Source organism: Dermacentor variabilis, chromosome 7 (assembly GCF_050947875.1).
Source record: "Dermacentor variabilis isolate Ectoservices chromosome 7, ASM5094787v1, whole genome shotgun sequence".
In the NCBI taxonomy this organism is placed as follows: domain Eukaryota; kingdom Metazoa; phylum Arthropoda; class Arachnida; order Ixodida; family Ixodidae; genus Dermacentor; species Dermacentor variabilis.
Window position 1 is genome coordinate 19,361,272 of NC_134574.1, and position 16,939 is coordinate 19,378,210.

The window sequence follows — 16,939 nt, forward strand, 5'->3', positions numbered from 1 at the left end:
AGCTCTCCGTTTCAATCCTCCGACATGTTATCCGGAATGCGACGCAGCTGGCGAAGCGAGCGGAGGCGAACGCAACGACGAGGAACACAGTATGACGTCATGTGCCACCTCGGAGCACGGCCACGGCGAAATCGCAAGTTCAGTAAAGCTTTCGCTTTAAAAGATTTTGCACTCACCGCTGCAGTGTTCGTCCCAACACTCGTTCGTTTTTTGCTCAAATTTTGCAGAAATAAATTTTGCATAATTACAGAACGAAGCTTGGTGTAAAGTAAATAAAGGTATCCACGTTGTCTCACAATAGTACGTACTTTTGTTCACAATTATTTTTAGTGTGTCGCTGTGGAAGCTAGTCAAGACCGCGCCCAGGTGGCACCGTTACACCTGAGCAGAGCGTCTGCTATTTGGGTCGTACTACATTGCAGCTGCCGTCGTATTTGCCAAGCCGAGGCTGCTTGACCTTTGTCAGTGCTATAAACGCCATCTGTAAAAAACTGTCGACCAGCATTGGAACCGCGAAGGAGCCAACCACACCTAATACGCACCAAAATAGAATGAAAGATGTTGCTTTACCTTTATAATGCATCCTGAATTTGCCACTATCGTTCTTGTCAGGATGGCCGAGTGGTCTAAGGCGCCAGATTTAAGCTCTGGTCCTCGTAAGAGGGCGTGGGTTCGAACCCCACTTCTGACAAATACTTTTTTTTCCTTTTAATTTTTAAGCGCAGAGAGTTTTCCAAGTATGCGTTCACACGCTCGTTATTTAATTTTTGTCATCCCCGTCGTGCTACGCAAACAGACGCAACCAAGTGGCGGCGAGTTCAGGCGCTGGTCCTAGCTTTCACTAGACTACTTTACAGCTCGAATCCTGCGATTGCTACGCATGTTGCGATGAACCGAACCACACGCAAAGGAGCAAGGAGGCTATGACCAAGCGTGCATGTGCGTATATTTTTTTTTTATTCGACAGGGTCCTGTGCACGGTTGTACGGTGCGCGAACCGTACAACCGTTAGCACCAGCTAACGAGCACATTTCTTTTTCAGATAGCCGAAGGTCGTGGGCAGTGGCGTAGCTAGGTCGTCTGGCACCCGGGGCTCATAGGTCTTCTGTCACCTCCCCCCCACCCCCCCCTGATGTAGTCGAGGAAGGCGAGCATATCGACAATTTCCAGGTTTCAGCACCAGTACAGCCGTCTTGGATACCGCGCACGTTCCCCGGGACCCCTCTCCTTCGCTTTCTTCCCAGAGATCGCGAATGCAGCAAATATACACGCTGTTTTTCCTGCGCCAAATAACACAGGGTGCTGCACTGATAACGTGTGACAAGCTCATGTGCACATCTTCTGTCAGACTGTAAGGCTTGGCAGCCATTACAAATGCGGCATCGTGGAAAACATGACTCATGTCACAAGTAACAAAAAAATATCTTTATAATAAAGCTCTAATTACCAATTTTAGCGGCAATATTGCATTTGCAAAATTGAAGCCCGACATTCATATCTTGCCCAACAACAACTTCACAAAAATCGTCGTAGGTACTATGGCACGCACTATTTTATCGGTGGGCAGCCCTGAACGAAAACGAAAATTAAATTGTTTGTCAGTGACGCTGATCTCCCCACCCTATTTAGAAACACGGCGGCGTCTCGTGCAACGCGGTGCTCCCCAGAAGACTCCACAAAGAATCGACTCCTGCAACGCACGGAAGTGACGTCACTTTAATAAATTAAACTAAAAACAATGGAAATATATCAAATCTTACTAAACAATGCGTTTCACTTGCAATGATATGAAAGAATGTTGTCTTATGCGTTCATTAATGTACACATATTGATTGAAGATATCGCAAAATTATTTCAACTATACTGTCATGCGTTTCTCTATAATAATAGTCAGCGTTCAATATTACAAGACAGAAAAATATTATACTATCTATTAGGTGCCTGCAGAGATGGAAAGCGATTTTTTTTAGCGTCTCGTGCGTCACCCGAGAGCCCGAGAAATGTGGTGGGGCCGCAAGCACACGCACGCTACTCCCCCGTTTCCTCTCTGGAGCAGCAGACGACAAGCGCTGCAAGCATAATGCCCACGTTTACGTCGCCACACGCTGTGTTTACAGCAGTCTCCGAACGCCGCAATATGGATTTATATACAGTGTGACGGATACGTGAAACTGCAGTCTTCGCACTGTCACTCAAATGTTTCCTCAAAGGGTCGGGCCCATAGGAGTTCTTTGCTAGCTGTCTACCACAAAAGTCTGTCACCAGGATTCGTTTTCGAGATCGAAGCAACCAGTGAACCAGTTTTGACACCCCATTTCCTGCAGCGCCGTGCGTCTAAATGTCATCATAGCTGCGCAAATGTTACTGACTCGGATCGCGGAGAAACCGATGCGGCCGCCACCATTGTGCTCAATTATAAACAGAAGCTTTCTTTTCCTGCGTTCCCGGGATTAGCCGCGTCCTCGTGCGTATCGTCGAGTAAATTGAGCGGATCCTTGAAAGAGTAATAGTAAACTGGGCCGACACCGAAGATCTTGAAAATGTATTCAAGATAATGTATAATGAAAGGTACGGTGACCCAGTCGTGGCTGCTTGTTGGGCTTGGAAGGTTTAAACAGAAGCAAACCCATGCTTTGCCATTGGCCAATTATCAATTAAGGGAACACATTACGAGGTCAGGCAAAAATGCACCTGGGTAGGGTGGGAGCTTCACATTTCGAACCTGTTTCCTATAGTGATGCACATTATTAAGATTCTTTTATGTGAAATTGCTGAACGAAAACAAGTAAACTTCAAGTATGCTCCACATTATAGCTACTATCATTCTGAGCTTAAAGCCTCCCTAAATTTCTGTAGTAAGCCTGCCCCTGGCACTTGATGGAATTATACATACACAAGATATTAAAACACTTGCATCCTGAAACACTATATATAATGATTCTTTAAATTATAAAACAAAATCTGTCATTTCAGGCATCTTCGTTCTGCATAAAAAAGAAAGCCATTGTAATTCCCCTTCTCAAGGAGCAAGATTAGGATCCATCTTTAGCATCTAGCAACAGGTCTGTGGTACTTACTGTAGCTGTCTATGCAAAGTCTTCGAGAAAATGATAAATCACATCATCTCCTACACTCTCTAGAAAGCTAAGTAAGCCGTATCAATGCGGCTTTAGGGAGGGCAAGTTGACCATCAATGACAATTGGTATACACTGAGCCCATCAGATTCTTTTTAACTACATATTTCCAGATATAAAAAAGCTACACAACACAACACAACACAACATGGCACAATGGAATTTTGCGAGGCTTACCAGAAATAAGCATCTGTGACATGCTGGTCACAACAAAACTATGTGAGCCCATCTCACCCCGCTATTGGTTTTTTCGTCACGTACAAGGCAGAAATACCCAACTCACTATACTACTTAAATTGCATTGCAAGCCTCTCATGATGTCATCTATAGTCCATCTGTACAGCACCCAACATCACAACAGTGCAAGTCCCTCTCTATCACTTATGATAAAAGATTCAGTCACTTAATACAGTGAAGCAGCTCAAAGAAGTTACAGTTAAGAATGCTACAAATCTGTCAATAAATTCACAGACTCTACACTTCCTCACATCTCAGTATGGAGGTGCACTGAGTACAAGGGCACAGATATAAGGTTCAACCATTTGGGCAGACCAATTGGCTCAATCAACTGCCTCATTTGTGACACCTAACTGTATTCCTCCATCTAACCTAACTGTAATCCCCATGCTCTTCACCACGCACTGGAACCTTGCCTCTGGTGGGACTTGTATATATGTGCCTTACTTGCCCTATAAGTCTGCTCCTTGCCTGTGACCTTACCCGGACACAGGAAATATCTCTTCAGAGATTTTGTCCTCGAGTGACCCTTAGACAATCCATCATGTTGGCCTAGGGATCGCCTTAAGTTTACTAAGAAATGTGCCCCAAGTGCTCAACTCCTGTAGCAACGTCAGTGGCATATACAGAGGGGGGGGCACGAAGGACACATCCAGCCTTCCCCAAGATGTCTGTATGTGGCTGGCAAAGCCCCGACCCCCCCACCTCCCCCCTACTCCCTCAACATCTGCATCCCCAGTCAAATGCGCCACTTAGTAGCCTCATGCTAATATTCACTCAGATTCTGAACACTGTTGCCACACTGTAGTAGATGGCATGTCAAATACTCTGAGCTATTTACACGGCCAACATGCAGACTGCCATTCACAATGCATGTTACGAGCATTGTTGCCAGATCTTGGACAGATCGATCCTTGGAAATCGTTTAATGACCCATGTTAAGCATTTGCCACTTCAACAGTAACAATGCAAAAAAAGAAAAGAGTGCGACGCCTCATTCCTTAAACTTCCAAGCATGTGCTAGGTGTGCATATATGCAACTGCAATACCTAGAACTGAAATAGAAGTATACATGCTCAGAGTTGATCACTGACGCCTCAAAATCACAAGCAAGAGTATTGTTTGCAGCACTGGGACATTCTTTTAATGCATGTGAAGCTGTTAATCTGCAAACAAGCATCCTTACAAGCAAAACACTAACAGTTATTTTACCCATAAAATATATTATAGGCACAAGCATTCATAAAGCTGTATTACTACATGTTGACTGCCTTAGCACAGTGAAAGTAATGAATACATATAAAAACCACAAAAACGTGGTACTAAGCTAGTTACGCAAGTATCTGTGCATGGCCTAATTGCATATGGTGCCTGCTCGCCGTGGCTTAGAATGAAATGAGCTTGCAGCACCGGCAGATTCCGAGTCCTGAGGGCCCAGGCTTCCCCTGAGAATGCTGGCATTTTAGCGCTCATAGTGTGCAGTGAGATACCCCCTTCTGTTTTGCATATTTTGACGTGGGCCCCCCTGTAGAGGCTGCCTAGGATCCATCTCTGGCTCACAGATTAGGAAGAAGCATCCATCACTTATAGAGGCCCTGAAAGTGGAGCTCACGTTTCATTCACGGACCTAAAGTTTTTCTTGCGTAATATATTCAGAAGCAATGCGCAATATACATACAATGTATAAAGGTCAGTAATGAATTACACACAGTGCAGAATAACTGAAAGATGTGCAAGGGGGTGCAGATTTATAGCGATGCCTTGCTTGGCAGCACGATGCAACACAGACGAATGAAGAGAGATGAAGAAAGTAATGACTTGGCACTGTATACACATTAAAAATATTTGTTTAAGAAAAACGCTAATATATATATATATATATATATATATATATATATATATATATATATATATATATATATATATATATGTCCTGAAGCAACAGTATACACAACAAGAAAAATAAATTACAAAAGTAGATTCACAAAGCCACGTGATAACAAAACAATGTTAGAGAATGCATGGTAGAGTAGACATGTGTAAATATCAAAAGAGGGACAAAAATAAAAACGTAACAATAATTCATTTCACTCTACGACGCACATCTAGATAATTGCATTTCTTGGTCACGAGGGTCACAATTTAAGCCTGGCTAATACGTTATGTCTCGTAATTTGTTGATAAAAAATGTATCAATTATTTCACTCATTAATTTGTTACAATGATGGGAAAGCATAAGTGTGTGATTGAGCATGGGGTTACATCCACATGAGTGACAGTAACTGGCCAAATGGTAAGGCAGTCGAGACGAAGTGAATGGATGGTGGTGCTTCTGCACTCTCGTGTTACACCTCGTCACAAGATAATGGGATCAGGTATACCGCTTTCTGTGCAGGTGCTGCTGGAACACCGCCCCCATCGCCCATCGGCCCATAAAGCGGTGAAGGCACTTTTGTGTTTCTTAAGGACGACGGGTTTGTGCGACCACCTGTGACTATTAAGGCCATTTCTGTAAAACCGCACGCGTCAGCGAACTTGCCACAATTTCATTCTTTCCTTCCCTCCTCTCTCTCCCTGTGATCTTTGCTCTCCCCTTTCCCATTCCCCCGGTGTAGGGTAGCCAACCGGACGTTATTCTGGTTAACCTCCCTGCCTTCTTCTTTTCTCTTTCCTCCCCCTTCCAGGTATACCAAGTCTAGTTAGCAGCATACACACTTGGACGCATGTTCTGTTTGGCAACCAGATTTTGCTTTCTTGTTTTTACCTTTTTACACTTAGTGCAGCCTGATCCCAATGGAAAGACAAGCGAGGTGGCTGGAATTTGTAATGTGGAGAATAAGAATAGATGGCATGTATGTATTCTTACCTTCTGATGAGCAGTGAGCCATCAACATGCAACAAGTTTGGAGGGTCCACCTGTTCTCCATGTCTTTATGGAGAACAGGTATTCTAGCCATAAAACATGTCTATAAAATAGGTCTATCCATAAAACAGCATATCAACAATTTAGTATTACATTATATTTTTATTTTTATTTATTTGTTTGACAAATACTGTCAGCCTTGCATAGGCTGTGAGAGGAAGTGCCATATAATGTGCACCTGTTTACCTTTCAGTACAGCCCTTTTCCTTGGCAACAATATACTTTTCAATAACAAAACTGTCAGGTACTTTTCTCAGAGGTGTAGGTATGCTGGATATATACAGTGTCTTCAAAGTCTTAAATCATAGCATTGCCTCCAGTCGAAGGCTTAAGCTGCAATGCTGCAGTGCACATGGAGTGCCAGCTTCCAAACCATTATGCGTAATAGCTATGGAAAGGCCCAGAGTGCTTGGTAAAAGACCACACCAGTTCAAATGCTTTATCTTCTCATCTCCTCACGCATTTTAACAAAGACAAACATCACTTATAGGCTTGTAATTTTAACAGCAGATATATTTTACACTGCTATACAGCTAGTAATTTTAAGCCTGTATACAGCCAATATTTATTATTTATAGCAATCCATTTTTAAGTGTTAAATGTATCATGCAACATTCATGGCATTCTTTAGTCATTCCAGGCCCTTGTACTATTAAACATCAGACATAATCAGACAAAAAAAAGGACATCAGCGTAAAAAGAATATGCATAAGGCTCTGACTTGCCTAAACTTGACCATAATTGCCACAGAAAGGTAGTTTCGGCAGTTTTAGGCAGCTGGCAGCTGCAACTTTGTGCCAGCTAACACTGCCCAAACCAGCACCATTGCCACTCCCACCCCACTGAGGTTATATAATGACGTTTATATAATGATCAGTGCGACATTTTTAGAGGCATTCACCTGCCGTACATTCTGTTACCTGTGCACATTCACAGAGAGTTAACCATTAATTCTGTAGCACGCAAAGAAATACAAACCTTCGTTAAAAGGTTATATTGACGCTTCTTTATTCCCATTCAAGGGAATGATTATTGTAGTAAACGCACTTTTATGTATATGTATTAACCATAAGGCCAAAAGTGCCTTTCTGTCGCAATCATGGTCAAGTTTAGGCAAGTCAGAGGCTTGTGCATGCTCTCTTTACCCCAATGTCACTTTTTCTTAGCACATTGCTGTGTTCTGGCGAAGCTCTCATTTCTACCACCTACATTGTCCTTACAAACAAAGTAATGCTACTTGTTTTTAATTGACAATGTTCTTTCCTTATTTTTATTTTTATATCGCATTCATTTTGTCAAAACTTCACATTTGAAGTGAATTGTAAAACTGATAACTTTTGATACAACAACAATATTGCGCACAGTTGTTGAATAGGTTAAGGTCTCACAGTCCACCAAATTTCAACAGGCTCCACGGATTGGTATAGTTGATAAAAAATCGTAGATATAGCAACTTTTGAAAATTGTGGCAAATTAAGCAGTTATGCTAAAACACTTCCGTTTTGCACGGCTAGCTGGCCCTTCTTTACGTCTATGTTTTACAGACAAAAATATATTCTTTGTAGCTGTAATATCTTGTATTTCACGTTGTTGCGAATTTCCGAGAATGCCTTGTGCATGAAATAGGTGCCTCCACACTGAGGAATTTCCCTATTTTTTTTTCCTCCCGAACATTCATTTGGCAAAGAAGTCATGTTCACTTTCATGCTACTGAGTGATATGTGCATAAAATATAAAATATTCTATCGAATCTAAAATACAAATTTTTGGACCCGTGTTGATCTTTCTTGTGATCACCCAGCATGGAGACGATGGAAACTGACACAATTTAAACATCAGTACGTGAGACAGGTTTTCAAGGTTCTCCGTTTTCCTGCATGCTTGACTGCAAAAGATGTCTAAATGTGTAAGCGTGGTGCTGCCATATCAGTACACAGCATAGACATTAGGGATGGCCAAGGCTTTACTAGCTATCGAAATAAAGCTTTACATGTTGCCTTAGATACGATGTGCATCTTATAAGCATGCAGCACTTTCCTGTGAAAATTGTTTTAATAGAGCAAGATACCTTTTGCTAACAATTGAAGCAAAAGAGGTAGCGTCAAGGCAGCTTTTGTAGGCTAAAATAGCTTCACTTGTTCAGGGAACATGCTGGTTTACCCACACAGGTACTAGTGCAGCCTATACTTTCTAATAAAGCACATCTCATAGCAGCTGACATCCTTGCCTAACTTCTTTTCTCATCCCAAAGCCATCACATATGAACCTACAGAGTATCCTCATAATAATAATTGAGAGCACAAAAGTACACATTAGCCTGCCTGTAGTTTCCAGGTCTCAATTTTTCTTCTCTTTGATGCTGTCTAAAATCTTCGCCAACTTTCCTAGATGATTTAGTGTGGCAGGAGCTGATAGCATGCATAATTAGTGTCTCACAGTCTTGCAATAAGCCTTTTCTTTGTGTCAAATGGACAGGAGTGTGCATATAAAGGAAAAATAATTTTAATGCTGTAAATGGGATGATGACGGCGATCCATCCTATGTAGCCCTGAAAATCATAGTCTGGGTAAATTGCACAGTGTCCTCTAGGCATCCTGATATCTCACGTAAGAAATAGCTGCATAATTACTTCTCCTAAACATTATTCTTCTATTAGTGCTAGTATAAGTACAGTGCCATATACGAGGAGGTTAGAAAATGTCAGTATCATGGGAGGATCTTTGTATAAATGAGAAGAGAGAGCTGCAACTAATAGAGAGATCAGTTATCGTAGCTGTCTTGCATGCTTGCACAGAATGACAAGTTCCATAATTGTGCTAAGCTGGGCAAGCAATTTAAGCATTTGAATTGAGATAAGACATGATTCAGTACCATTATTGCCCTCACTTCTCAGATGGTGAAATATAGTATAGCCCACTGCTGAGCACTCGGTCAACGAAACTGTGCTTGATAGGTGATACGTGGTCAAATTAACAAACTTTCAAGTTGGTGTGTCACCTCAGTGTGAGATTTACCAGCACTTGGTTGAATTCGGTGTACTAAGTCCAAAGTCAAGGTCGATGACTTCAAGACTGGCTTAGGCTAGTTTGAGCCTAAACCAGAAAGATCAATTCCAAGGCTAAGGAGAGGTAGCTCATTCATTCTTAGCATGACTGATGGGTTGATTCCTACCTCAAAGTCAGTTTTGAAGACTGACCTTACTTTTCCTTATCCTAATTGTTAGTAACATGAATGCAGCAGGACCTTCCTACAGATAGTTGGGGACCAACAGTCTCTGCTTATTCAGTGAGTACGTCAAGAGCATTTTGCAGCTGTTTACATTGCATATCAAGATTCCCATACGTTCATCAAATCGTCATGTCATCAGCATAAATAAAGAACTCAATGCTTGTGATGTCTTGTAGCCTCCATGCAGGACGAATGATGAACAGCAAGGGGGCCGGAACAGAGCCATGTGGCACACTGTGGTTGGAAGTACAGCTAGGATCCAATATGAAAACAATTTACATGCACACTAATTCTTCTCAGACTCAAAAATATGAGTACCACTTTTGTTATCTGCTTTGGTAGACAAAAGTCTTCCATGTTTCAAAAATTACCTAAATTATATTCTGCATTATTGTATGCATTGGTTGTATCAGTTGCCACCACCGTCCACAACTAGTGGTTTTGAGGGGAGACAAGCAGGACACCATCTGGCAGGAGAGACAGGCCATCCTCTGTGCCGGAGTACAATCTGAATCCAATCTGTGCTGCTGGGTACATTTAATTTTTATATTCAAGCTCCCGTGTTTTTCAAAGTGCATACATGGCCATGATTAACTTCATTAACCAATTTATGTCTGCTTCAGCATTGAAAGCGTCAGTCATATCCTTGCCTTGCATTAGCTGCCTCCATTCTAGGCCAGTGGATTATGCTATCTCGAATAACACCTCCCAATCCTCTGCTGCACATTACTGTCCTCCTTTCCTCTGGCACCCATTTTCGTACTCTTATAGATTATCAGTTAACTGTCTTGCATATTATATATGATAACTGATAATTTCTAGTATCATCTATTCCTTGTTAATATATAGGATATTATACATCATGCTGGACATAAAATTGATATGTCCACTAGCAAGTATTATCAGTGCAAATGTGGCAATGTATAAAAGACAGAGTGAACAGCAGCAACGCAAGGAAATTAAGTGATGGCTGACTGGCTGTGAAATGAGATGCATGCGGGGGCTAACGCACATTTTTAATAGAAAATTTGCCACATATATTGCGGTTACAAGCCAATCTTACAATTTCATAATAGGAGTGTGCAAATATTCAAAATTTTGAATTTAAATCAAATAGTCTTTACTATTCAATTCGTATTTGATTCGAGAATTCACTATTTGAAGTTGTCGAATAGTACATTTGTTTTGTTCGAATACTGTAAGGGACAACAACACTTCTTGCAGTCTACAAGGAGGAAGACTGATATAAATGAAGAATTGTTGAATGGTTATAGTGCACGATAACTGTGATTGTTGCGCAGATGATCCAGTTTTTAAACAAAGATATGGAGGAGGTCATTTATATGCTATAGTTGAGTAATCATGTCCTGCCTTAGGAAGGCTTTGCATTTGCTCTGTCTAATTAGACAAAGCAATTTATTGTTTGGTCAACCTCTCCATATGCTTGGATTCCTTCAAAATGATATGCAGGGCTGCAGTATTGCCCTTAGCTCCATCACTGAGCTGTATACTCTACTATACTCTACTACATGTGTCTGGGACATGCTGTTAATTTTCTTTTATTTGTCTCATGGTCATTGTGCATCAGATATGATTGTGCTTTCCTTTGCTTCTCATTTACAAGCTTCCTAGTTGACTTGACATCTAGTTGTTAATGGCACTACACGCATCCAAAAGGGCCAGCAAGTCTTTTTTTCCTTAACAAACTCTACGGCATTTTTCATTTCATTACTTTAGAAATTGGGAATATTCAATATTTGATTCGATATTCAGAGGTAATTTTTCCTGAATATTGCTATCGATTCAATGCGAAAATTTCACTATCCAAGCATGCCTATTCAATATTAAAACTGAAACAATAAAAAGCTTAGGTTTCAGTGTATGAGAATAATGTCACTTATCATTGCTGAATGTTGTGGCTTACGTACTGTGTGCATAACTTCTCCGCTTATATTATAAGCAAGAAAGGCGTAAACAGATTGCTTGGAGGCAGGGGACAGCTGAAAAGTGAAGCTTGCTTGACTTCATGTCAAGCATTGGGGGCCCCCAGATGGTAGTGATTACTGGCAACCAGCTCGGGTATAAAATTGGTTTTGTCTTATTTTTTTCTCTACAGTGGCTCTGACGAAGTGACATAGGAGCGCTGCGCCAAGAAGGCTGCAGCAGAGAGAGAGCTCACAGTGCTTTGCACAAAAGAAGTGACAGACTATAAGGAGTTGAAAGATACTTCTTAATTTTGACAGCTGATGCTATCTTGGCATACATGCTATTATCTGAAAGTTGCACATATCTACTAGGAGTTCCTTGAGATTTTCATTTTTTATACATGCTGTGATTTGTGTGCAAATAGGCATGGAATGTTTTCGTTCATCTCATGAATAAAAACACTTTTTATTGATTCACTATTTTTGTATTTTGACTAAGCACACAAGCCGTAGAATTCTTAAGTTTTGCAGTGACTTGTGTAACTATATAACTAATATTGCACTGCACAGCACTTCCTTCGTTTCAAGCAGCTATGCGCAGACATGTTTGCAATGAGAGAATGAATGTTTGCATTCACCGTCGGCGCTCATCGTTGCCCATGTATTAATTAAATTTACTAATACCTTAGCTACTTCTGCTGCAAGATTTATGGCAACGCTTGTGTAGTCTTGTTAAGCTTGAAGGAGTTGTAACGACATCACCTGGTCTGCCTGAAAAAAATACATTGAGATGCAAACTTGTGCAGAGTGGCACAAAATGTTTTCACTTCACATCACGCGCAAAAGCGCCACCTGTGCGTTCATGCCATTTCATGCAGCCCTACTTCTGCCGCGGGTTTTACCGCAACGCTTGGCACTGAGGTGAAGTTCGACAAGTTTGTAATTGTGTGGCACGATATGACCGAATTTCACGCTTTGAGACTGAATCTTGAGCTGAGCGGCAGCAAATGGTTACATTAACCTTAAGCACAAGCGCACTGTGGAGTCACTCGTTCGATTCCACGATGTGCTTGCGTCTGCCGAGGGCTTTGCCTCAATGGTGGGCAGTGCGGTGAAGTTCGACAAGTTTGTAGTTATGTCACACGATATGACTGAATTTCACGGTTTGAGACTGAACCTTGAGCAGAGCGGCAGCAAATGGTTACATTCACATTACGCACAAGCGCACTGCGGAGTCATTCGTTCGATTCCACGATGTGTTTGCGTCTGCCGAGGGCTTTGCCTCAATGGTTGGGCAGTGCCGTGAAGTTTGACAAGTTTGTAGTTATGTCGCACGATATGACCGAATTTCACGCTTTGAGACTGATTCTTGAGCGGAGCGGCAGCAAATGGTTACATTCACCTTAAGCACAAGCGCAATCGAGTCATTCGTTCGATTCCACGATGTGTTTGCGTGTGCCGAGGGCTTTACCTCAACGCTTGTGTAGGGCTGTGAAGCTTCATAAATTCTAATTACATCGCATGGTCTGATATAATTTCATGCACTAAAGCGTTTAATTATGTGTGGAGAGGCAAAGAAACTTCATACTAAGCTCGCAGCTTCACAGGCATAGGCTATTTTTTAGATCAATGATAATGCTGTGCAGGTTTCTTTTGATGAATGAATGAGTGCTCTTTACAGAATGAATGGTAGTCATGCTGTGAAGCGTGCAGCAGCAGTCATCAGCCATAGCCGGCGCTTTTTCGAATGTTTTATTATGCTTCTGTAAATTGAGCCTGTACGTTCGCGTTTACACTTCACATAAGACTTGAGTGTGATTCTCTCACGGGAAAAGCGTTTAGCAGGCATGTGCGTTGAAAAGCCGTGAACAATGACTGACCTAGGGGGAACGTAATGTATGATGTGCATTGGTGCGGTGCATCGTACGTAGCTGACCGAGCAGGATATGCAAAGCGGGTAGCGATATCGCAGAACTTTCGCTTGACACCGCTTCTAGCGGAACTGGCGCGTAATAATAAACAAATGAAATGCTGAAACCAGCGGTAACACCCACATTGTTCAGGTACGAAAGAGATGCGGGCAAGCATTGCAAGTCAATCCAATCCTCTTATGTGCTAGCGAATCGTAGTGTTCGTGAGTTCGCGTCTCTTATGCACGTTGTTTAAATTTCAAGCGTGTGAATCGCTTTTTAATTCTTTTCAACAATGATGAGTCCGACGGTGAGTTTTACGATGCGGTTACGACGAGTTTTACAATGTTTGTATCTAAACAAGTGCGTCTGCTTTCGGCTTGCTATAACTGTTCCGCATCTAGATGGACAAGTAGAGCGTTTTGCAAACAGCATTTCTAGTGCGGCATTTGGTACTGCGTCCGAGAAAATTTGCACTTATTATACAGTAACGAATAGTTATTGCTGCTCCCAAACAATGAGTGCACAGCGCAATTTACTCGCGTTGTGTGTTCGCACTGAAATGTGTGCCGATGTGTGGTGCAAGGGAAGCCCCTGTACTCAGTTTAGTAGGAAGCTCCATGCTCTTGCTGATGGTTGAGTTCTTTCATAGTATGGGGCATACCGCCATACCGCCCCAGATGGCGCAATGTGTTAAGTTCTAGTATCCGTAACCGGAGAACACCGAGGCAGCTCGCCCTAGACGCGGGTGCACTCGGCCGCTGTTTTTGCTCCATCACCATGCAACCGAGTAATCCTTCGTTGAACCGTTTTCTTCTGTATCAAGCCACTTCCTCCTACCCACAGTGGCACCATTTCATACAGCATGATGCAGCAACTCATTTCTCTGTTCTGCTTGCACTCAGTACCCTGTCATGTCTTTCCCAGTGAAAGCTGCATTAATTGATGCACTAGGCATGCTTGAACTCAGTTTCAGCTCTACTGAAACTTTGCTCAAGCAAAGTGGTATCGTGACTGTTCTACTACTATTCTTTCACTTGGCACCCTGCCACCCATTCTGAAAGTGTGACACCTGATTTAGTGTGAACACATTTTGTTGAAGGAATATTTAATACATTGATGAATGAACAAGACCTTGCTCCACCCAGCTTGAGCAGGCTAAGCTTAGTGTGCCAGTAGAGTGAGCTTGATTTCTTCTCTGCTCATAACGCCGACATACATGATTGGCAGACAGGTGAAAGGTTGGACTTAAAGAACATAGTGGTGTCACTTCTAGGTGCTTGACACATTAAGAAATAGCATGACATACTTACAGGTGGAACAATAGCATGACATGTTATGAGCATGACACATTAATGCATAATATAAACAGCTGCAAGGACCCACTAATGGGATTTTACTGGGACAATGTTAGTTTATTACTTTGAATGTGATAGCATTACAGGTGAACTTCAACCACTTTGAAGGATCTAGCAGAAAATGTAGCCTGATCCCAAAGGCAGTGCAGTCTAACACAGCATCTCAAAGTACTAGCTGTCTAGAGGGAGGAATGCGAGAAACTGGCACGTTTTGCATGCACCAGATGTTTAAAAGAGTGACTTTGGCACAAGAGAAGTATATGTGCAATTATGGGTTAACGGTTAGAACATTGGGCCGCTTTGCTAGAAGACGGATTCAATCCCACCAACAGTCACACACTGCTTTATAGCCTTATGGGTGTACTTCACCCACATTGGAGGTGGGTTGAGTGTGTACGATTGTATCCCAGTGTGCATGAAATCACAAGTTTGTGAGAGGTACAAGTTATAGGAACGTCACTTTGATAAATGAGTATGTGCAAGATTACACATGCATATAGATGTCACAATCATCACAACCTATTGCATACTTAGAGAGTTAGCAGTGCTATGTTTTAGTCTAGTTTTCTTAATTTACTTATGCTCAATGGCTGGAGAAACATTAGCACATGCAAAGAATCCTCGAAACAGAATTCTGTGACACTCTGCACATGACCTATGCGGTTAGGCACGGGGCAAAGGGGGTGGGTCAAGTGCATAGCTTCCCCACAGCAGACTGCCCCATGTTTAGTGGGGCAGTCAACGAATAAATTTTTGCGCTACGTGTATGGTTAGTGTGCTCTACCAACTCTGAAATGCCAAGGAAAGAAGCGTGTAGTAACTTTCACATGATTATTTACATTTCTTTCTTGCTGCAGAGAAAAGGCACTTTAAGCCATACGGGTTCGCTTTATGGTGGAAGCATTAGAGTACCTAGAACAGCTACTCGTGACCTGAAGCATCCAAACAACAAGGTGATAAGAATTTCAATGTGGCAAAGCATGCTGCGTAGGTCTTAGTTTTTATTGGTTAGTTTAGCCTGCAGCGAAATAATAAAAAAGCCATAAGTTCCTGGTAGCTTAATAATGAAATGCTTAAGTTGTGCATGTTTACGTGTTTTCTCCACACCACATTTAAGTTGTAGCTTTTCCTCTGCATGTTTAATACAAATGAGCTTTCACTTAGCTACTTATTTAATTGAAAGTTGTTGCGTGCTCAACAGTGTTATAGTGTAGTGAATGTCAGTATGTGAACAAAGCATGGAAAGGTTTATTCAGGTGCTTTAGGCGAGTTCTCTACACAAAGTTTTACCAATTATTGTGGACTTGGAATTATTTTTATCCCTCAGATATGCCACCTTTTCATACTCATTTCATGTAGTGAAGCAGGCTACCTTCATAAAGCTCTTTTAATGAGCATACAGATTTCTCTGCTACCTTAAAGTAACATTTAAATGGGCTTCACTGTCATACACCAAAAATATGTGCTGTATTCTTTCAGTCAAACAAAATAGGAATAACTTTGAATTAATATTGAGGCCGTTTTCAGGTAACATTCAAAATGCCCTTTTCTAGACGTTCAGTGAACATCCATGTAATATGCACAAGTCTTGCATCAAAATGTCTATGGGATACCCAGAAAATGTTCTAGAAAAAAATGTATGTATAGTGCATGCAAAAATGTAATCTGGATGACTGAATTGTGTTCAGGGGCCCAATACTTGATCACCCATGCAACAGTGAAAGAGAATCGAACAGTAAATGTGTGTTGTGCATTTCAAGTGAGTTCATTGCAAAACTTTGTAATCTGGACTTGAGTGTTGGGTTGTTATAGAGTGCTGCCCTTTAGCATGAATTTTTTAAATGCTGTTTCTGTTTATTTCTGTTTATGACCAATAAAAATTGTAGACAAAAAGCTATACCTTGCCTCAATTTTGACAGTGACAAGAGCACCTGATCAAGGAGTAGTATTTAAGAAGACTCACCTAGGACTTAATTGGCACATACTTAACGTAGTTAGTGGAAAAAGAAACTTGCGTGTAGGCTAGTTTGTTCTTGAGCATGGAAGCCAAGTTGTGCTGCATAGCTGATACAAAATACTCCTGAATAAAAATGCGAAGGATCTCAAGATGATGCACAATCATCTTCTGTGTTTCGTATTAACTATGCAGTGCAAGTTGGTTTCATAGCAGGTGAGTGTTATGCATCTGCAAAAAAAAGTTTGCTTATATGCTGCACTGGCCTG

At 41.6% G+C, this 16,939-nt stretch overlaps 1 long non-coding RNA gene and 1 other non-coding gene across 2 annotated transcripts; one reads left to right on the top strand and one right to left on the bottom strand.

Moving 5' to 3' along the window:
• The first annotated feature begins 607 nt into the window (after positions 1-607).
• On the top strand, positions 608-691 carry TRNAL-UAA (transfer RNA leucine (anticodon UAA)). The gene has a single exon. It is a non-coding gene; the product is annotated as a tRNA-Leu (tRNA).
• Positions 692-940: 249 nt separating this feature from the next.
• Positions 941-12,387, bottom strand: LOC142588961 (uncharacterized). Its single transcript, XR_012829763.1, has 2 exons — positions 12,133-12,387; positions 941-1,280 (listed from the first exon to the last, which is right to left on the bottom strand). It is a non-coding gene; the product is annotated as an uncharacterized LOC142588961 (long non-coding RNA).
• Between the last annotated feature and the right edge of the window lie 4,552 nt (positions 12,388-16,939).